General features: G+C 47.6%; 1 pseudogene; it reads left to right on the top strand.

Annotated features, from left to right (window-relative positions):
- Nucleotides 1-55: 55 nt before the first annotated feature.
- Nucleotides 56-13577, top strand: LOC136460337 (LEAF RUST 10 DISEASE-RESISTANCE LOCUS RECEPTOR-LIKE PROTEIN KINASE-like 1.2; annotated as a pseudogene).
- Nucleotides 13578-17768: the final 4191 nt, after the last annotated feature.

Genomic DNA, 17768 nt, shown 5'->3' with positions numbered 1-17768 from the left:
CATGCTACTGCTCCTCGCTCTGCTAGCCACTCCCCCCGCTGTCGCCACCGTAAACATGTCGACGGTGCCCTGCGCGTCAGCGTTGTGCGAGAACCTCACCATCGCCTACCCGTTCTGGCTCGCCGGCACTCATCCGCCGGAGTGCGGCTACCGGGCTTTCGAGGTCGCGTGCGACAAGGGCAACGTATCCCTGAAGAACTCCTACTGGAATTACCAGGTCATAGATATCTTCTACGAGAACAACTCCTTCATAGAAGTGGACGCGTCGTATGACACTTGCGACGTCGACAATTTTGTCAATGCCTCCTCCGACCTAGGCATTGGGCCGTAAGCCGTTCAAGATTAGCAACAAAAACGAGGAACTGTTCTTCCTCAGAGATTGCCAAGGGCAGGCGCGGCAGCTGCGTCCTTCTTGGGTGCGATTGAGCTGCCAACCACTCCACCAGCTCGTTCGCCTGGCTTGCTGGGAAGTACAAGCCCGACAACATTCTGAAGCCGCTGCCGGGGAACTGCACAGTGTCGTCATTGATGCCGGTGCTGGGATACCAGGGGGAGGTGGCGGCCGACTACGACCGCCTAATGAAGGGTGGGTTTATCTCCTAGAGCACAGCTACACGGCTCAGGACTGCTCTCCTTGCGCGCAGACCGGCGGCAAGTGCCGGGTCGACGACTCGACGCCGGCGTGGATCTGCTGGTGTGCCAGTGCTCCGACGGCCAGGACTGGTATATTTGCGGTGAGTATACCTAAATATTTTATGCTTATGCTTGAACATGTGTCATCAGTCGGCGATAGGTTTCGTGGCGGCTTGATTGTACTGTCTCCACTAAATTTCTTTTCTTGCCTGAGCATCACGTACTTGTTCCGGCCCCGCCGCACGTAGCCGTACGTACGTTATTATGTTGAACTGCGGTTTGTGCAGTAATGTCAAGACAACGGTGGTTGCGTGGCCGACGATGGTAGGAGACGGCAACGCGTGCTGCGTGCACGCGGCACCCCGACGAGTGGGAAATTCACAACTAATTCATACGACTTCAGAAAAATATAAAACCAGGACCAAAATTCATCTAAAATCAAACTCTACGAAATGAATCCATATTTGAGTGCATTCGGCTCTTTTGAATTTCCATTGCTTCTTTGTGCTATTCTATAGACGTCGCTAACGCGACTATAATGCGATCGTTTGCAGACTCGGAGGAGAACCTGACGGACGAGGATCGTGAGTACCGTGAGGAGTACGGAGACGACTACACTGAAGGTGCCACATCCCACCCAATCTCGTAGCACCTATTACGCATGGCTAATATACTATTGCTTTACTTTACTGCTACAATCATACTATGATAGGACTTGCATGGTAGTATGCTTAGTATGCTTACTTGAAGGCATTTACCTTGACGCAACTTACTCCTGCATACCCTGCTATTATACTAGACACACGCTTACTGCTATATATTTCATTACTTATACTTCTACTACGCTTATACTACATGCGTGGTGGAAACTGGTGTTATCTGAACTACGGAGAGAGTACTGCGTGTGTGACTTGGGTGTGTGGAGGGACTGTCCGCTATCAACCTAGCAGTAGTGGCAATATCCTACTAAGTAGTCCGACCGTCCCGCACCATATAGGACGAGTGGTACGTAAGGCTTTCTGGTGAATCTGAGTACTAGTAAGTCCTTAGGGATGACCAGACTGCATGGAGCTCCCTCTAGTATTGTATCTGATCGTGGCCCTCAGTTTGTGTCCCGATTCTGGGAAGCTCTACACAAGTCCATTGGAACCAAACTTGATTTTAGTACCGCTTACCACCCACAGACAGATAGACAGACAGAACGAGTAAATCAGATCTTAGAAGACATACTTCGCGCTAGTTTACTGAATTATGGCTCTGATTGGGAGAAATGCCTACCCTATGCAGAGTTCTCTTACAACAACAGCTACCAAGCCAGTATCAAGATGTCGCCATTTGAAGCTCTATATGGCAGACCTTGTAAGACACCTTTGATGTGGTCCCAACCAGGAGAAAGAATGTTCTTTGACTCCACTAAGATTCAAGATGCAGAAGGAGTTGCGCAAGTGAAGGAGAATTTGAGAATTGCTCAAAGTCGATACAAGAGTTATGCTGACAAAAGGAGAAGAGAACTTGAGTTCAATGTGGGAGATTTCGTCTATCTTAGGGTATCCCTGCTACATGGAACTGTTAGATTCCACGTGAAAGGAAAGCTTGCCCCTAGATTTGTTGGCCCATACAAGATTCGCAAGAGGATTGGGAAGCTTGCCTACAAACTTGAGCTACCTGAGGAATTGATGGGTGTACACCCCGTATTCTATGTCTCACAGCTACGTAAGTGCTTGAGAGTGCCCGATGAAGTGGTTCCAACTGATACACTTGACATTCAAGATACACTTGAGTATAAAGAACATCCTATCAGAATTCTGGGCAGAGATACCAAAGAGACCCGAAGCAAGACTATTCCTATGTGCAAGATCCAATGGAGTAACCACACCGAGAGAGAAGCAACATGGGAGAAAGAGTCTGACCTCCAACTATGATACCCTTACCTATTCGAAGAGTACGTTACGCTTTAATCTCGGGGACGAGATTCTGTTAAGGGGGTAGGACTGTAACAACTCAAAAATCCATACACCCAAAAATATCAAATACAAAATTTTTCTTAAAACTCCCATGTGATGATGAGTGTCATATATAGAAAACCAACCTAAGAGATACATTGGGACTAACCCCAACCCAAGTTAACACATAAGCATGGCATGTCATTAGTTAATTGTGTTTATATAAATTCTAACAAATAAAGTATTGCATACATTGATTATTCGAAATGTGATTTGGATTTCCATTTGAGTTATGATATGCTTAACAACTCTAATAAAATAATAAACCATAAAAGAATTAAAACTCAAACCAAGGAATAAAGGTTTAAAAGAGAAAAACTAATTCTATTTTTGTATAACAAAAACCACACCTATTTTTGTTATACAAAATAGCTAAATAAATTCCTAGTATTTATATAAGTATGTTGTGGGCCTCATATCAAAAACTCCAATGAATATGGTGCACCAACTTGGAATCCAAATTTAAAAACCAAATTTGAATTCAAATCAAGGAAGTAGAAAAAGAAAACAGAAAAGAAAAGAAAAGAGGAGAAGGGCCTCGCAGCCCAGGCCTGCTCGGCTTCTTGGCCCGCCAGCGTGCAGCAGCCCCGCCAGCGTGCAGTAGGCTGGCCCAACTCACGCGCAGCAGCCCAGCAAGTAGCCCAGCGCGCGTCACCCACGCCCGCGCGCCTCCCCATTTCCCTTGCTGCCGCTGCCACTTGGCCCCGCATGTTAGCCGCACCCCGCAACAGTGTCGTCTTCCCCCACGCCTCAACCACCGCGCGACCAAAGGCCGACAGCAATGGTAGGAGCGGGCCAGGGGATCACGCCCGGGGCATGGCCCTGTCTCCCCTTGCGCCGCACCCACGCAACCACGCGCGCGTCGTTGGATGCAAGCGAGCGCCCCCGATCGCCCCTCAGTCTCCATCCGCCGATCACCGAGCTCCATGGCCGAGCTCGGCTATAAAAGCCCTGGCCCCAGAGCCCTAGCTCGTCCCATCGCCCTGCCGCCCCCATGGTGGCCATCCACTACACACCCAAACCAAGAGAGAAGAGGGAGAAGGGGAAGAAGTGGGGGGGGGGGGGACACCGAAGCCACTGTGGGGGAGGAGGTCATTGGAGCTGAAGATGACGCCATCGTCTTCATCACTGACGCGGGCAATGCTGCACTGCATGGCTTTCGGAGCTACACGGCCGCAACCCGCCACTGCACCGCCAGCCAGTCGACTCCAACACCTATGGTGAGCCCCGGTTCTTCCCCTGCCGCCGCCGGACCTTGCTACTTCGACCATGGCGCTCCACACCGGGAGCATGTAGGCCAGGGTCATCTCCAGTCTCTAGGAACACACGCACCCACGCGCACACCCGCGACCACGCCGTGACCACCCCGCTGGAGCCCCGTAGTTCACCCGTGCGCCTCGCCGTCGTCACCACGTCGTCGTGGCCATCGGGGAGCCCCTACCGGCCACCTGGAAGCACGAAGCCCCACCTTGAGCCCTGGACGCCCACGCCGCGTCCCCATGGAGCCGTAGAAGCTTACACGCCCCACTAGGACGCTTCACCATGGCCGTAGCCACCTCACCGGCGCCGCCGTTGTGCCCAGAAGGCTGCCGCCATGGCCGGCACACCACGTGACCCTGCACGCCGTGGTAACCCCACCAATGAAGACGCCGAGGCTCGGCGGAGCTTCCACCCGTGTCAATTGCGTACTAGCGCCGCCACGGAGGCTCACCCGCGAGCTCGCCGCCGGCAAGAGCATGGCCGTGGGAGAAATAGAGGATTCATCCTCGCCGGCCACACACACGCGTGCACCCGGTTCACAAAGACCGCAACGAAGGAGATGAAGGGAGGACTCGGTCCACCATGGACCCTACCTTAGGTCCATGGACCGTGAACCTACGTCCACCATGAACCACGCACTGTGAGCCAGCGATGTGGACGAAGCCCAGTAGAGGCCCACGGCTACGATGTGGCAGCGTCACAGCTTGCCACGTGTCCGGCCCGGCCCGACCCAGACCGGCCCAACCCGAAGCCCGCCGGAGCCCGTTTGAGACCCAGTCCGTGTTGACCATTGACTGGTCAATGTTGACGATTGACCTGGCCCCACATGTTAGTGGCATAGACACTCTGGACCCACACGTCAGATACTAACGTCATGATGATGTCACGCGGGACCCACATGTCAGTAGCAACACAGCCAAGGTGACGTCATGCTGATGTCACGGTGATGTCTGCTGCTGACGTCAGCAGCCCTGGCCCCACACGTCAGTGACCTAACCCGTTGACTGTTGACTCGGCATTGACTTGACGTTGACTTTGGCCGGACCCACCTGTCAGTGACCCGAAAGCCCTGGTCCCACCTGTCGGACTGATGACGTCATGCTGACGTCATGATGACGTCAGCTGGACCCCACCTGTCAGTACCAGAACCGAGACGATGACATCATGCTAACGTCAGCATGCCACGTGGACCAGTCACAGCGTGACACGTGTCAGCCCAGGATTAATTCGGCCTTTTTCCATTTTCAGAAATAGATTCAATCTTCGAAAATTCATAACTAATTCATACGACCTCAGAAAAATATGAAACAAGGACCAAAATTCATCTAAAATCAAACTCTACGCAATGAACCCATGTTTGAGTGCATTTGGCTCTTTTGAATTTCCATTGCTTCTTTGTGCTATTCTATAGACGTCGCTAACACGACTATAATGCGATCGTTTATAGACTCGGAGGAGAACCTGACGGACAAGGATCGTGAGTACCATGAGGAGTACGGAGACGACTACACTAAAGGTGCCATATCCCACCTAATCTCGTAGCACCTATTACGTATGGCTAATATAGAACTGCTATTGCTTTACTTTACTGCTACAATCATACTATGATAGGACTTGCATGGTAGTATGCTTAGTATGCTTACTTGAAGGCCTTTACCTTGATGCAACCTTACCCCTGCATACCCTGCTATTAGGCTAGACACACGCTTATTGCTATATATTTCATTACTTATACTTCTACTACGCTTATACTACATGCGTGGTGGAAACTAGTGTTATCTGGACTACGGAGAGAGTGCTGCGTGTGTGACTTGGGTGTGTAGAGGGTGAGGGTTGTGTCGATCAAGTTGGAGTATACGACGAGCCTGGGGCAAGTCATGCCATGGGGTGCTACCTGGGCACCCCTGGAATGGATACCTGTGATGGGTAAATGGTATATGAGGTGGTCCTGGGTGTGAACCTGTGATGGGAGGAGCCCGAGATGGAGGTGCTGTGGTGGCACGATAAATGGAAACTCTGATAGAGACATTCTGGCTTGGTCATCCCTAAGGACTTACTAGTACTCAGATTCACCGGGAAGCCTTACGTACCACTCGCCCTATATGGTGCGGAACGGCCGGACTACTTGGTAGGATATTGCCACTACTGCTAGGTTGATAGCGGACAGTGCGAGGGAGGTACGAGGTGCGGAGGATCCCCCACACCCTTCTGAGACTTCATGGAGACCTTATGGACCCGGCTCATGACTCACAGTTTCAGCCACCCTAGACTAAACTTGGGGTGTACCAGGGCTGAATGGTAGAGTGGCATTATCCTAGTCTAGCAAGCAGCCGGAATCAGCCCAGTTGACGACGGTCAACGAGGAAGGCGGATCTTGTGGTTATGTAAAATCTCTGCAGAGTGTATGGTTGATCGATCGATACATGTGCCGACTTGTCGGCTATGGACCTTTCTTGGGTTTCGCTTAAACTAGATAGTGAGATGAGTCATTCTCTTCTTCCCCCGTGAGAGAGTGTCGGTCGTAGCCAGGGGCTACGGACCTTGAGACAGTGCCGAGAGGGAGTTGGCCTATCGACTGAGCGATGATATGGTAATGGTGTGGAGATGGTGGTATATCGATCCTAGGATCGAAACCTAGCTCTGGGAAGGGAATGGATGGAATGTGTGTGGGAATGGTGTTAAAACTTGACCAACTATTAATATATATACTTGATATGCTACTGTATAGGAAACCCCAGCCTTATAGGTTCCTTTGATTATATCCAACTTGCATCCAATTTCCACAAAGCAAATGCTCATAGGATTGGGAGTGGCCAGTACAAAGTGTATTGATAAATTTTGGCACACAAGTTCTGCTGAGGAGTATAGCTCCGATGAGTTTGACGGTTGAGGGATTCGTTTCTACGCTCGAGTTTGGCGATCTTCTCTTCAAGCTGTTCTGAATGAATGCTACTTTTGATTCCACCAATGCGGCGATGTAATAATTTATATAATTCCGTACTACTTGTACTCTGATATTATCGTTGTATGGATGTGATATTTAACTGAAATTTGGGTAATATGATCTACAACGATCTTATTACACTTCGACGCTGTGGATTTCCCTTCGCGGAAATCGAGGTCGCTTCAGTTGCTGGCACAACTTTCATTCCAGCGCTACCGCTCTGACGGCTTGGTCTGTTAACAAGAGGTCCCCTTGTCTCTGCTCGTAAAAAAAAGTCCCCCTACTAGTCGTCACCGACCAAGCGTTCTGTTCCGGTCACCACGCCAATGACTCGCGATAGTCGTCGCAACTAGGGCCCGACAAAATAATCGCGCCTCGTCGATTCGCTTGACTCTGTCCGGCTCGGCTTACTCGACTCGTTTTAACTTTTTCACGAGTTGAGCTGGAAGTCTAGCTCGCTATTTTAACGAGCCAGCTCGAACCAGCTCAAACGAGCTGAGGTCTATCAGCCCACGACCATAAATCCAAAAGATGATAATGCTGACCTAGAAGTGTATACCTATTCTATTGATATGTAATCCTTATTTTTAGTCGTTTCATATGAATTTTGATTTTATAATTGTTGTGGTACTTAAATATTGATTTATGGATTGTTTTTCAGGGGGAAGATGATGATGCTGACATTGAATTTGTGGACTTTTCTAAGTCTATGGTGGCAAGCAACCAGTAAATATACTGAAACTGCATAGATCATGGATGAACCAGTTATGTTGCATGGTTGATATTTTTGATGAACCTGATATGTATTAATCATGTATGGTTGCATAATAGTGGACGTCACCTTCTGAAATTATTATGGCATGAACATTATAAATATATGTGCGCTATTTTTTTATAGCTCGCGAGCTAAACGAGCCAGCTCAAACTCGCTAACGAGCAGCTAAGCCGTCCCTCTGGCTCGTAATATTAACGAGCAAGCTTAATGAGCTAACTCAAGCTGAACCGAGCCGAGCCAGCTCGATATCCAGCACTAGTCGCAACGTTGCCCCGTCCATCGGGCAACTCGGAAATTCCCAAGTGCCATGAATGGCCTGCGATTCCGCAAATGTCCACTCGCTAGTCTGCAGTCTATACTCTATAGTACACTTATACAGGGCACGCGGACTCGCTCTACCGTATGGTCGATCGCCATGCTTGTATTCTTCTAGAGCGGACCACCCTTCTCCTCGTCCAGCTACTCCAGTCGCCGAGAGGCAAGAACCTTCTCATGCTCCTATGGCTCCGTCCTTGTTGCTCCTCCTACGTAGCGTTTGGTTGAGAGACCAAATGGAATGTGATAGTCTTGACTCTATTTTCTGGAATAGGATGGTTCATATTTCTAATTGGTGAGTGGAATGAAATGATCTCTGTTTTCTGTTTGGTTGGAAGGATAAAGTGAGACGGAGTGATCCTGTCTCATGTTTGGATGAAGGGATAGAGATATGATATCTTCATATGATCACCTCCCTCATAATGTAGGTATTCTTACCACCTTTTATATTGAGAACATATTGTTAATAAATAGAAGGTATTACATTGCTATTGTATGTCGTAACTACTCTGTCTCACCATTGCATTGACTAATTCAAAATTAAATTATCTCTTAGCATCACGCACATATATTGCCATCTGAAATCAGCACAGATATATCTAAAAAAAAGACATTGCCATCTAAAATCACCACAAATATATCTAAAAAAGATAAATGCATATGTAATATTCAAGTGCACAGTTTACCATAAAGGTCTTAACTCACATATATTAGCAAGTGCCAAGACTATAGGTCATGCCAAGTTCTTAGACACAATAGAAGTTCAAGGCTTATACATAACAGTTCTAAGCCTTACAATTAGTATAAGTTTTAACATACCACAAAATATACAAACACATGATAAACATCTTTTTCTTTTTCTAGACTGAATAACCGTGGCCACCATGAAGAAGAACATATATACAGCAGCTGAACAAATTAGAACCTTGGTTCTCTGATCCATCTACAATGCAACAATCAAAGAAAGAAAAACAATATTACCATGTCATGCTCAAACATAGATCAGAAACATGAGGCAACTTACTAGCGCTATAGCCTAGGGGAAATTTTTTTCCATTGGACTTCACTGATTTTTTACCATATGCAGAAGCAAACATGTCTCAAGCATAAATCACATCATACTTGTTGAACTACTGGAGGCACATTTAACAAAAATAAAGTAAATCCATTGTGTTAGGGTTTGTATACATTGGGCAAATCACAAATCTGCTAATGGAGAAGGAGGACGAGCGAGTGAGGATGACGTGCTTCACGTTTTCGGCCTGCTGTTGTTGGGGAAGAGGGAGACGTTGATGTTGATGGAGACGACCGGGATGAGGACGAAGCTGCCGGACGTGTGCCGCACTGCCGCCGCTGACCACAGGCCGCATCGCCGCTGCCGACCACATCCCACGCCGCCGCCACGAGGGCCGGTGCCGCGCCGCTGCCGTGGGGGCCAGTGCCGCGCCGCCGACGCGATGCCTGGTGCCGCGCCACCGCCAAGCGCTGTGGCCCCGCGTCCCGCGTCGGATGATGGATGTGCCGCCGCTGAGCTCTCGCCTGCTCGTGCCTTTTTTCGAGAAAAAAACGAGTCAGGCTGGTGGTGAGTGGTGAGAAGAAACGAGAAGAAACCAGGGACCGCCCCCGTCCGTGTAAAAAAGTGGGATGGGGAGTCAAGGAATCTGAGGGGAATATGCTAGGTGGGATGTCTCTGTCCCTGGGCCGACTCCCATCCAAATAGCCCAAATCCTAGGTCCATCCCATCCCGCCCCTACAAATCCCTCCAACCAAACACATGGCTAGTCTCGTCGGTGTGGGTGGCCTTATCCTTACCACTGATGATGCTTGCGGCGGCAGCACATGGCCAAGGAGGAGAGGACACTGCCTGCCCGTGCTATGTGGCAACGTGAACATCTCCTTCCCGTTTGGGCTCATCCCGGACGACGGCATCGAGCGCCTTGATTAGGTTCCAGATTAGTTGCAGTAACAACATCCCATACTTGGGATCCTATCAGAGCGAGTACAGCTTGCACATCCTCCGTATCTTTTAGGCTATCTCTAATAACAACATTCAAAATACAAGACTCATTCGTCCTTTGGGTAGCGCTACAGACAAAAGGTTCAATACCTATTCGGCATCTTCTTCAATAACAAGACCCAAAAAAGATTTCTTTTTGCAAATAGGTTTTCAGGAGAGAGGATGCTCATATTTGGGTTGTGCCTCTCCAGGAACCCAAAATAGATCTCCTGTATATGTACTCTGTTGGAGGCTGATTTTAGATCTCTTGCTATCTATTTTGGGTTTGGGTATCTATAGTTTGGAGACGGTCTTACGACAATCTCTCCTTGCTCATCGCCGATACACATCGGCGGCATCCATATTTCAATAGGTCTAGCACCGATGGGTGGTGCAGCATCCATATTTCACTGATCACATGTGGAGATGTCTGGGTTTTTGGCATCCAACGTCACAACTTGCTCGAAACTTTCTCAATTTTTTACCATAGCCTCCACATGCGATAACACGATGCCTCGACAAGTTTCATGATTTTCGGACTTCGTTTGCATTTTATATAATTTAAAATCACATTTCTGGCAAGTACCTCGACCTGTTACGTCAACGAGATGCTCGAGATTTCATGTGAGTTCCTGGATACGGCCTAAACATACCCTAAATATCATGAGTATCAATTTTTGGATGACCAAAGTCTATTATTCCATGTACCTGCAGTTCAAATTTGAAATATCCCGAAAAATTCGACGAAACGAAATAAATTAATGAAATATATAGAAAAGTCAAAATTGCCCCAAATTTTAAAATAGAGTTTGAAATACTGTCACAAGGCCCCAGAAAAAAATTTGGGCCAAAAATAAAAAAAATATTTTGCCGAGTGCCATGCGGGCTTTGCCGAGTGCCGGCCCAGGGGGCACTCGGCAAAGTCGAAAAAAAACACTAAAACCCCACCGGCCTAACCCCCGCGCGGTCCAACCCCCGCGCCCCCAGCCACCCGCCCGCTCCCCCGCGCCCACCCTAGCCGCCGCCGCGCCCACCCCCGCCGTTGCCGCGCCCTCGTCGGCGAATCACCGCCGTCGGCGAGCCCTGCCCGCACGCCCGCGTGCGCCCTTGACCACGCCCGCCGTGCCCACCCCCATCGCCGGTTGCGCCCTGCCCTCAGCCGCCGGCCGCGCCCCGCCCCGGTAGCTCCCCGCGGCCTGCCCCCCTCGCCTCGGCCGCCCAGAGGTGGCTGGCTGGTGTCGGCCGGCCATTTCCGGCAGCGGCGGCCGTGTCCCGACCGTCCCTTCCCTAGCCACGCCGCCCGTAGGAGCAGGGGAGGTAGGAGGAGCAAGGGAGGAGGGAGAGAAGGGAAGGGGAGAAAAGGAGGAAGAAGGGAGAAGGGAGGAGGAAGAAGGAAGAAGGAAGAAGGGAGGGAGGAGAGGAGAAGGGAGGAGGAAGAAGGAGAAGGGAGGTGGAGAGGAGAAGGGAGGAGGAAGAAGGGAGGAGGAGCCCTGGCCGCTGTCCACGCCTCGTTAGCGGCGGTGCCGTGCCCTCAGCGCCCCGCTCCCGACTCCGCCCACCGTCGACGAGCACACTAGGTTCGTCCTTCCCTTTCTATTCAAATCGTGCAATGGATGTCGGCCATCGAGCCCTTGTTAGTAGTAATAGTTGTTGTATGTGGTTTTCGGGCATCGAGCCGTTGTTTGTGGATGTTGGCCTTCGTGCCGATCTTTTTTGTAGATTTTTGAAACCTCCCCGTGCTGGGGAGGTTCTGCCGAAATTTTCAATTGTCACTAATGTATTACCTTTTTATGCAGGAGGAGGCCCCGACGGAGGGACCTCGGTGACCCCGATTGTCTTCGTCAGCGTTGCGGGTCTGCTTGCACCGCGTCACGGTGCCACTGCACTGACTCGCCACAGCCCCGCTAGCCTGACCTCACCGGCACCCTAGGTATAACCTCTCTATTCATATCATGGTCTTAGGTCGCTGATCCCAGTTAGGCGTCTCCCGTCCGAAAGAGATACGGTCGGAGTTATGCAGGTCTTTGCATATCTGCGAGCGTTTCTGTTTTGGATTGTCCACGTTTTTTGGACAGCCCACGGATGCTTAGATGGGTTAGTTTCCATGGTCCGCTCCGATCCAAGACGGTGTTTTGGCATCACCCCCTGTTGTTCTCCGGATACACACTCTCCCTTGTAGGACGTGTATTGGGAGAACAGCGGGGAGGTGCTGCCGAAATTCTGTCTCAGATAGGAGCGGAGCATGGAAACTAACCTCATCTACGGATCCATGGGTGGGATTAGGACCTATCCTCACCTATTAGAGAGTAGGGACACCGCGTAGATGCAATTGATGGTGACTCATATGTGCTGATACGTCTGTTAAAGGATGGAGGACCGTGAGTGGATGTACATGCTCCGGAGAGACGAGCACGATTACGACTTGCTGTTTATAGTCAAGGTCGAAGAATTCTTACAGCATGCATTTGGCGAGAGTGCTGGAGGCCATTCTCTAGTGGTTTGTCTGTGCAGCGGTTGTGACAACAGAAGAAGGAAAGATAGGTTAACCATGGGTAAACATATTGTGAAGTTTGGATTTACTCCGGGCTACCACCGGTAGATCCACCATGGTGAAGCTGGTCGTATCAGGGAGGAGGTGGTGAGACCACGGCTCGAGGCTTTCGATGATGATGCCGGGGTAGAAGACATGCTGGATGACACGCACCAAGCTCAGTTCGCTGAAGAACGTGACAAGGAGGAGATGGAGGCTGCCGCATATGCCTTCTACCTGATGTTGGACTCGGCACAGAGACCCCTTCACGATCATACTAATGTTTCTCAGCTGGATGCCATTGGTCGCGTAATGGGGTTGAAGGCCGAGTTAAACCTAAGTCGAGAAGGCTTCGACAAGATGGTGGCCGTGTGGAGCGATATGCTACCGAAGACACACATTATGTCGAAGAACTTGTACGAGTCAGAGAAGCTCCTTCTTGCACTTAAGATGCCGTATGACAAGAGACATGTGTGTCCGAAGGGGTGCGTCCTATTTAGGAAAGAACACGCGGATGCAAAGTACTGCCCGAAGTGTAAATCCTCTAGGTACGTGGAGGTAGACTCAGGCGATGGCCAGAAGAGGCAGCTTAAGATCCCCATGAGAGTCCTACGACACCTTCCGTTCCTACCGAGGCTCCAATGGCTATTCATGACCAAGGAATCCGCGAAACAGATGACATGGCATAAAATGGTACACGGTACAATCCTGAGAAGATGGTACATCCATCCGATGCCGATGCATGGAAGTACTTCAATTCGTGGCATCCTCTCAAAGCAGAGGAGGCTCGTAATGTACGTGTCGCGCTGGCAACAGATGGGTTCAATCCATATGGCATGATGGCTGCACCATACACATGTTGGCCCATGTTCGTCATCCCCCTGAATCTCCCCCCGGCGTCTCCTTTCAACGGCATACCGTGTCGTTGGGATTGTCGGCCTTCGTGCCGTTGTGATTGTCGGCCTTCGTGCCGTTGTTTCTTGTAGGTTGGAAACCTCCCCGTGCAGGGAAGGTGCTGCCGAAATTTTCAATTTTGAGTCTAACACATGCAATCTTTTCTCTTTTGTGCAGCCTCCGTCGGCGGGTTCAAACAATCCCGCTACCGTGTCACCGGCGGCTGATCGCGTCAACCCTTCGCCGCAGTTCGGTCCTTCATCGCAGTCTGGGGGGCCACACCTGCAGTCTCCGTCGCCGCAGTAGGGATGTTGAACTTTGTGATGTTAAACTTGTAATAATAAACTTGTGATGTTGAACTTTGGTGCATTTGTGATGGATTTTCGATGGATTTATTAAATATTCGTGTGCTTGTGATATATAACGCATGTTGGTGATATAAATGTGATGATTGATGTGTGTGTGTGTGTGTGTATATATATATATATATATATATATATATATATATATATATATATATATATATATATATATATATATTGTCTGTTACAATGGAATGTAATTTTTTTTTGCAATTCTCAGGTCTTTGCCGAGTGCCTTGCCGCGGCACTCGGCAAAGTATTTTTTTTAAAAAAATTCAGAAATTCTTTGCCGAGTGCCTAAACAGGGGCACTCGGCAAAGAAATTATTTAAAAATAAATAAAAAAACTTTGCCGAGTGCCTGGGCAGGGGCACTCGGCAAAGTAATTTTTTAAAAAAAATAAAAAAACTTTGCCGAGTGCCTAGGCAGGGGCACTCGGCAAAGTAATTTTTTTAAAAAAAAAATAAAAAAACTTTGCTGAGTGCCTGGGCAGGGGCACTCGGCAAAGTACTTTTTAAAAAAAAAATAAAAAAAACTTTGCCGAGTGCCTGGGCTGGGGCACTCGGCAAAGTAATTTTTAAAAAAAATATTTTTTTTTTGCCGAGTGCTGGGTCGGGCACTCGGCAAAATAACCGTTAACGGCCGGCGCCGCAACGGCCGAAAATATTTTGCCGAGTGCCGCCCCAAGCACTCGGTAATTTTTTTTATTTTGCCGAGTGTCCGAATAAAAAGCACTCGGCAAAGACCCTTTGCCGAGAAAAATTTTGCCGAGCGGACTTTGCCGAGTGCTACACTCGGCAAAGCCTTTGCCGAGTGCAAAGGACTCTTTGCCGAGTGTAAAAACACTCGGCAAAGCCGCGGCCTCCAGTAGTGCAGGAAGCAAGAGGAGTCACGGGAAGACAATACTAATAGGTAAATAATTCATACATTAGCACCTAATTGAAAAAATAGGGTAGGAATGATCTCCTACATGACTATTTCATCTGGAGAAAAATATGACCTCTTTACAGAAAAGGAATATACATTTATATATTTTTTTTAAATAACATGTGCTTTAATCTCAGTTTTGATGGCAGCAACTGCAAGCTTGCTCTTTCCATGTGAGTATGTACTTGTATGGCATCGAAAGGGGCAAAGACTATGGTTTCTCCTGGGAAGAAAGGCTAGCAATAGCACTGAAAGGAACATTGAGGCTCTAATGGTATCTTATGGATCCCTAGCTCCAAAAAGATACAACTACTCAGAGGTAATGAAGATAACTTCCTTTCTCAATCATAAGCTTTTAAATGTTAACCTATGTATATGTATCTTTTGTTCACAGGTGACGAAGTTCTAATATGATGTTAGCTATACTCTCACTGAAAGAAAAAGGGTACTAGCTTACTATAGTGTCCTGCATTCTTGCATTTGAAGTATATAGATTACGGGTCCAGATGGTGGAAGGGTATTGTCCAAATATTCCTTGTAATCCTCATCGCCCAAAATTTTGAAATTATAGCGAGCACATTTGTACTGGTGTCAAATATTCGTCAAAACATTAGAGCTACGACAATGATGCAACTAAGTGCAGCCAAGCAGCATAAAATTATTAGGTACTACCGGAGTGATGAAATGTTGAGATATGAGGATAGAGCAGATTGATGAGGCAGAAAGGTAAACAAAGGTTCCTCGAAGTAGGTTTCAGACTTTAAGATAGCGGTACATAATGTTTTTTTTAAATGAACGGCAGGAGCTCTGCCTCTCAATTAAGGAAGGAGAGAATAGTTTTATGCACAGGTCTTAGTTCAGCAGAAGGGGAGGGGGGGGGGGGGGGGGGGCGCAAAGGAGGAAAAAAGGATCATCAAACACTGATACAGCTACAGCATGAACCCCAGCTTGCTAGCCTTCCCTTTCTAAAGTCCTTTTTCTTTGTGCAATGTCTTTTTTTTTTGAATGAAACAGGAGCGGTTTCCCCCTACTGAGCTTTTATTAAAACTTGAAAAAAAAAAACTTACATACAGTCTTTACAAATAAGCTCAAGAAACAAAGAAAGACAAAAAGAAAATCTGAAGAATTACACATAGGCTTCTAGCCATTGGTTCAACAGAGGAGCTAAGTTTCTTTTCGCCCTTAGAATAACTAAGGCAAATTCTTGACGAAAGATCCTTTTGCAGTGACTGTTAGAGGGCTGAACTTGCTTGAAGATTGCATCATTCCGAACCATCCAAATTGACCAAGACATCGTAACAATGATTTCCATGAAGAAAGGCTTCTGAAGCTGTGCTCTGAAAGAGGCCAGAGTGCCAAAGCGATCAGATGAATCATGTATGACCAACCCCAAAGTAAACCAACAGGATCTTGAAAAAGAACAATCCAAAAAGAAATGGAGCAGGGATTCTTCCAGGGTTTCTGTGCATAGGCCACAATTATAGTCATCAAGATGCATTCTCTTTCTTCTCAGGAGCTCTCTGGTACTAAGCCTGTCCTTGAGTAAGAGCCAAAAGAAAAAATTTCTCTTATTTTGATAGCAAGATTTCCAGAGCCAAGCATAAACTGGGTGAACTGGCTGATCCCCAATGAGTTGTATATATGCACTTTTGGAGGTAAAGATGTTGGAATTCCAAGTATAGGACCAAGAATCAAAACCTTCCTGCAAAGTCACATTCTGCAAGATAACTGACAGATCAATGAACTGCTGATAGGCCTCTTCAGAGAGAGGTAGATGAAAGAGAACATGGGGCTCTGCAGATTAACAGAAACGCTGCACTGTGATGAATTTATCTTTAGCAAACGAGAAAAGCTCAGGCAAAGAAGTACTGAAAGAGAAGCCAAACCAATTGTCAAGCCAAAAAAAGTAGATGATCCACTTGAGACTGTGGCCACTGCCATGGCTTTGAAGACAGGAATGAGTTTCTGAATATCACGCCACCAGAAAGAACCCTTGCGAGTAGCATTTGGTAACCTGTCATTAGCATATCGAGAAGCCCACACAAGACTGACCCAAGGAATGTCCAGTCTATTAAAGAACTTGTGCAAATTCTTCAGTAACAAGCTCTGATTGTGAGTGTGTAAGTCCAGAACACCCAAGCCCCCACATTCTTTTGGAACACAAACTAAAGGCCAAGCTGCATTAGGAGTTTTTTTGTTATTAGCATCAGAGCCACGCCAGAGGCAGTGTTTTCGAAACTTGTCTATTTGTTTGATCACTGTTTTGGGTAACAAATAGGTAGACATAGCAAAAGTGGGCAAAGCACTGAAAACTGCATTAGTCAGTTGCAACCTGCCAGCTTCACTTAGGTAATTAGAAACACTTACTAAACGTCATTCACACCTTGAAACCAAAGGCCAATAGTCAGCCACAGTTGGCCTGGTTAAGCTCAAAGGTAAGCCCAAATAGGTGAAAGGCAAAGAGCCTTTTGCACATCCCAAAGTTGTAGAAAGAATTTCAAGCTTAGCCTCATCAACATTGACAGGAACTATCATAGATTTGGCATAGTTAACTTTCAATCCAGTGGACTCAACAAAAGAAGTAAGCATGGCCTTTAGGAAAAAAAAAAGTTCTCTAGCATCTGCTCTCATGAAAATTAGAGTATCATCTACATACTACAATATTGGGAAATCTTGATTATGAGGTAAAGTCAGGGGTAAAGAGAGGAGACCATGAGCCCTAGCTGAATTCAGCAAGTCTTGCAAGAAATCTATAGCCAACACAAAGAGAAGGGGGGACAGTGGATCACATTGTCTAACCCCCCTTCTACAGTTAAAAACTTTTCCTGGTACTCCACTGAGAAGGACAACAGAGGTCCCACTTGTGAAAATTAGCTTCATCTAATTCAACCATCTTGTAGGGAAACCTTTTTGTTCCATAATTCTTGTCATCAAATTGTGCTCAACCTTATCAAAAGCTTTTTCAAAATCCAATTTAAGGATAATGATTTCTTGCTTAGACTAATGACAAAGATGAAGAAATTCCAGTGACCAAGCCAAACAATCTTGAATGCACCTATGCTTGATGAAACCATATTGGTTAGTGTGAATGATTTTAGGTTGGAGCAGCTGAAGTCTGTTGGCTAAAATC

The sequence above is a fragment of the Miscanthus floridulus genome, chromosome 6 (genome assembly GCF_019320115.1).
Source record: "Miscanthus floridulus cultivar M001 chromosome 6, ASM1932011v1, whole genome shotgun sequence".
Lineage (NCBI taxonomy): Eukaryota > Viridiplantae > Streptophyta > Magnoliopsida > Poales > Poaceae > Miscanthus > Miscanthus floridulus.
Note: the sequence above shows the minus strand (reverse complement) of the source record. Positions and strands in the feature narration are given on the sequence as shown.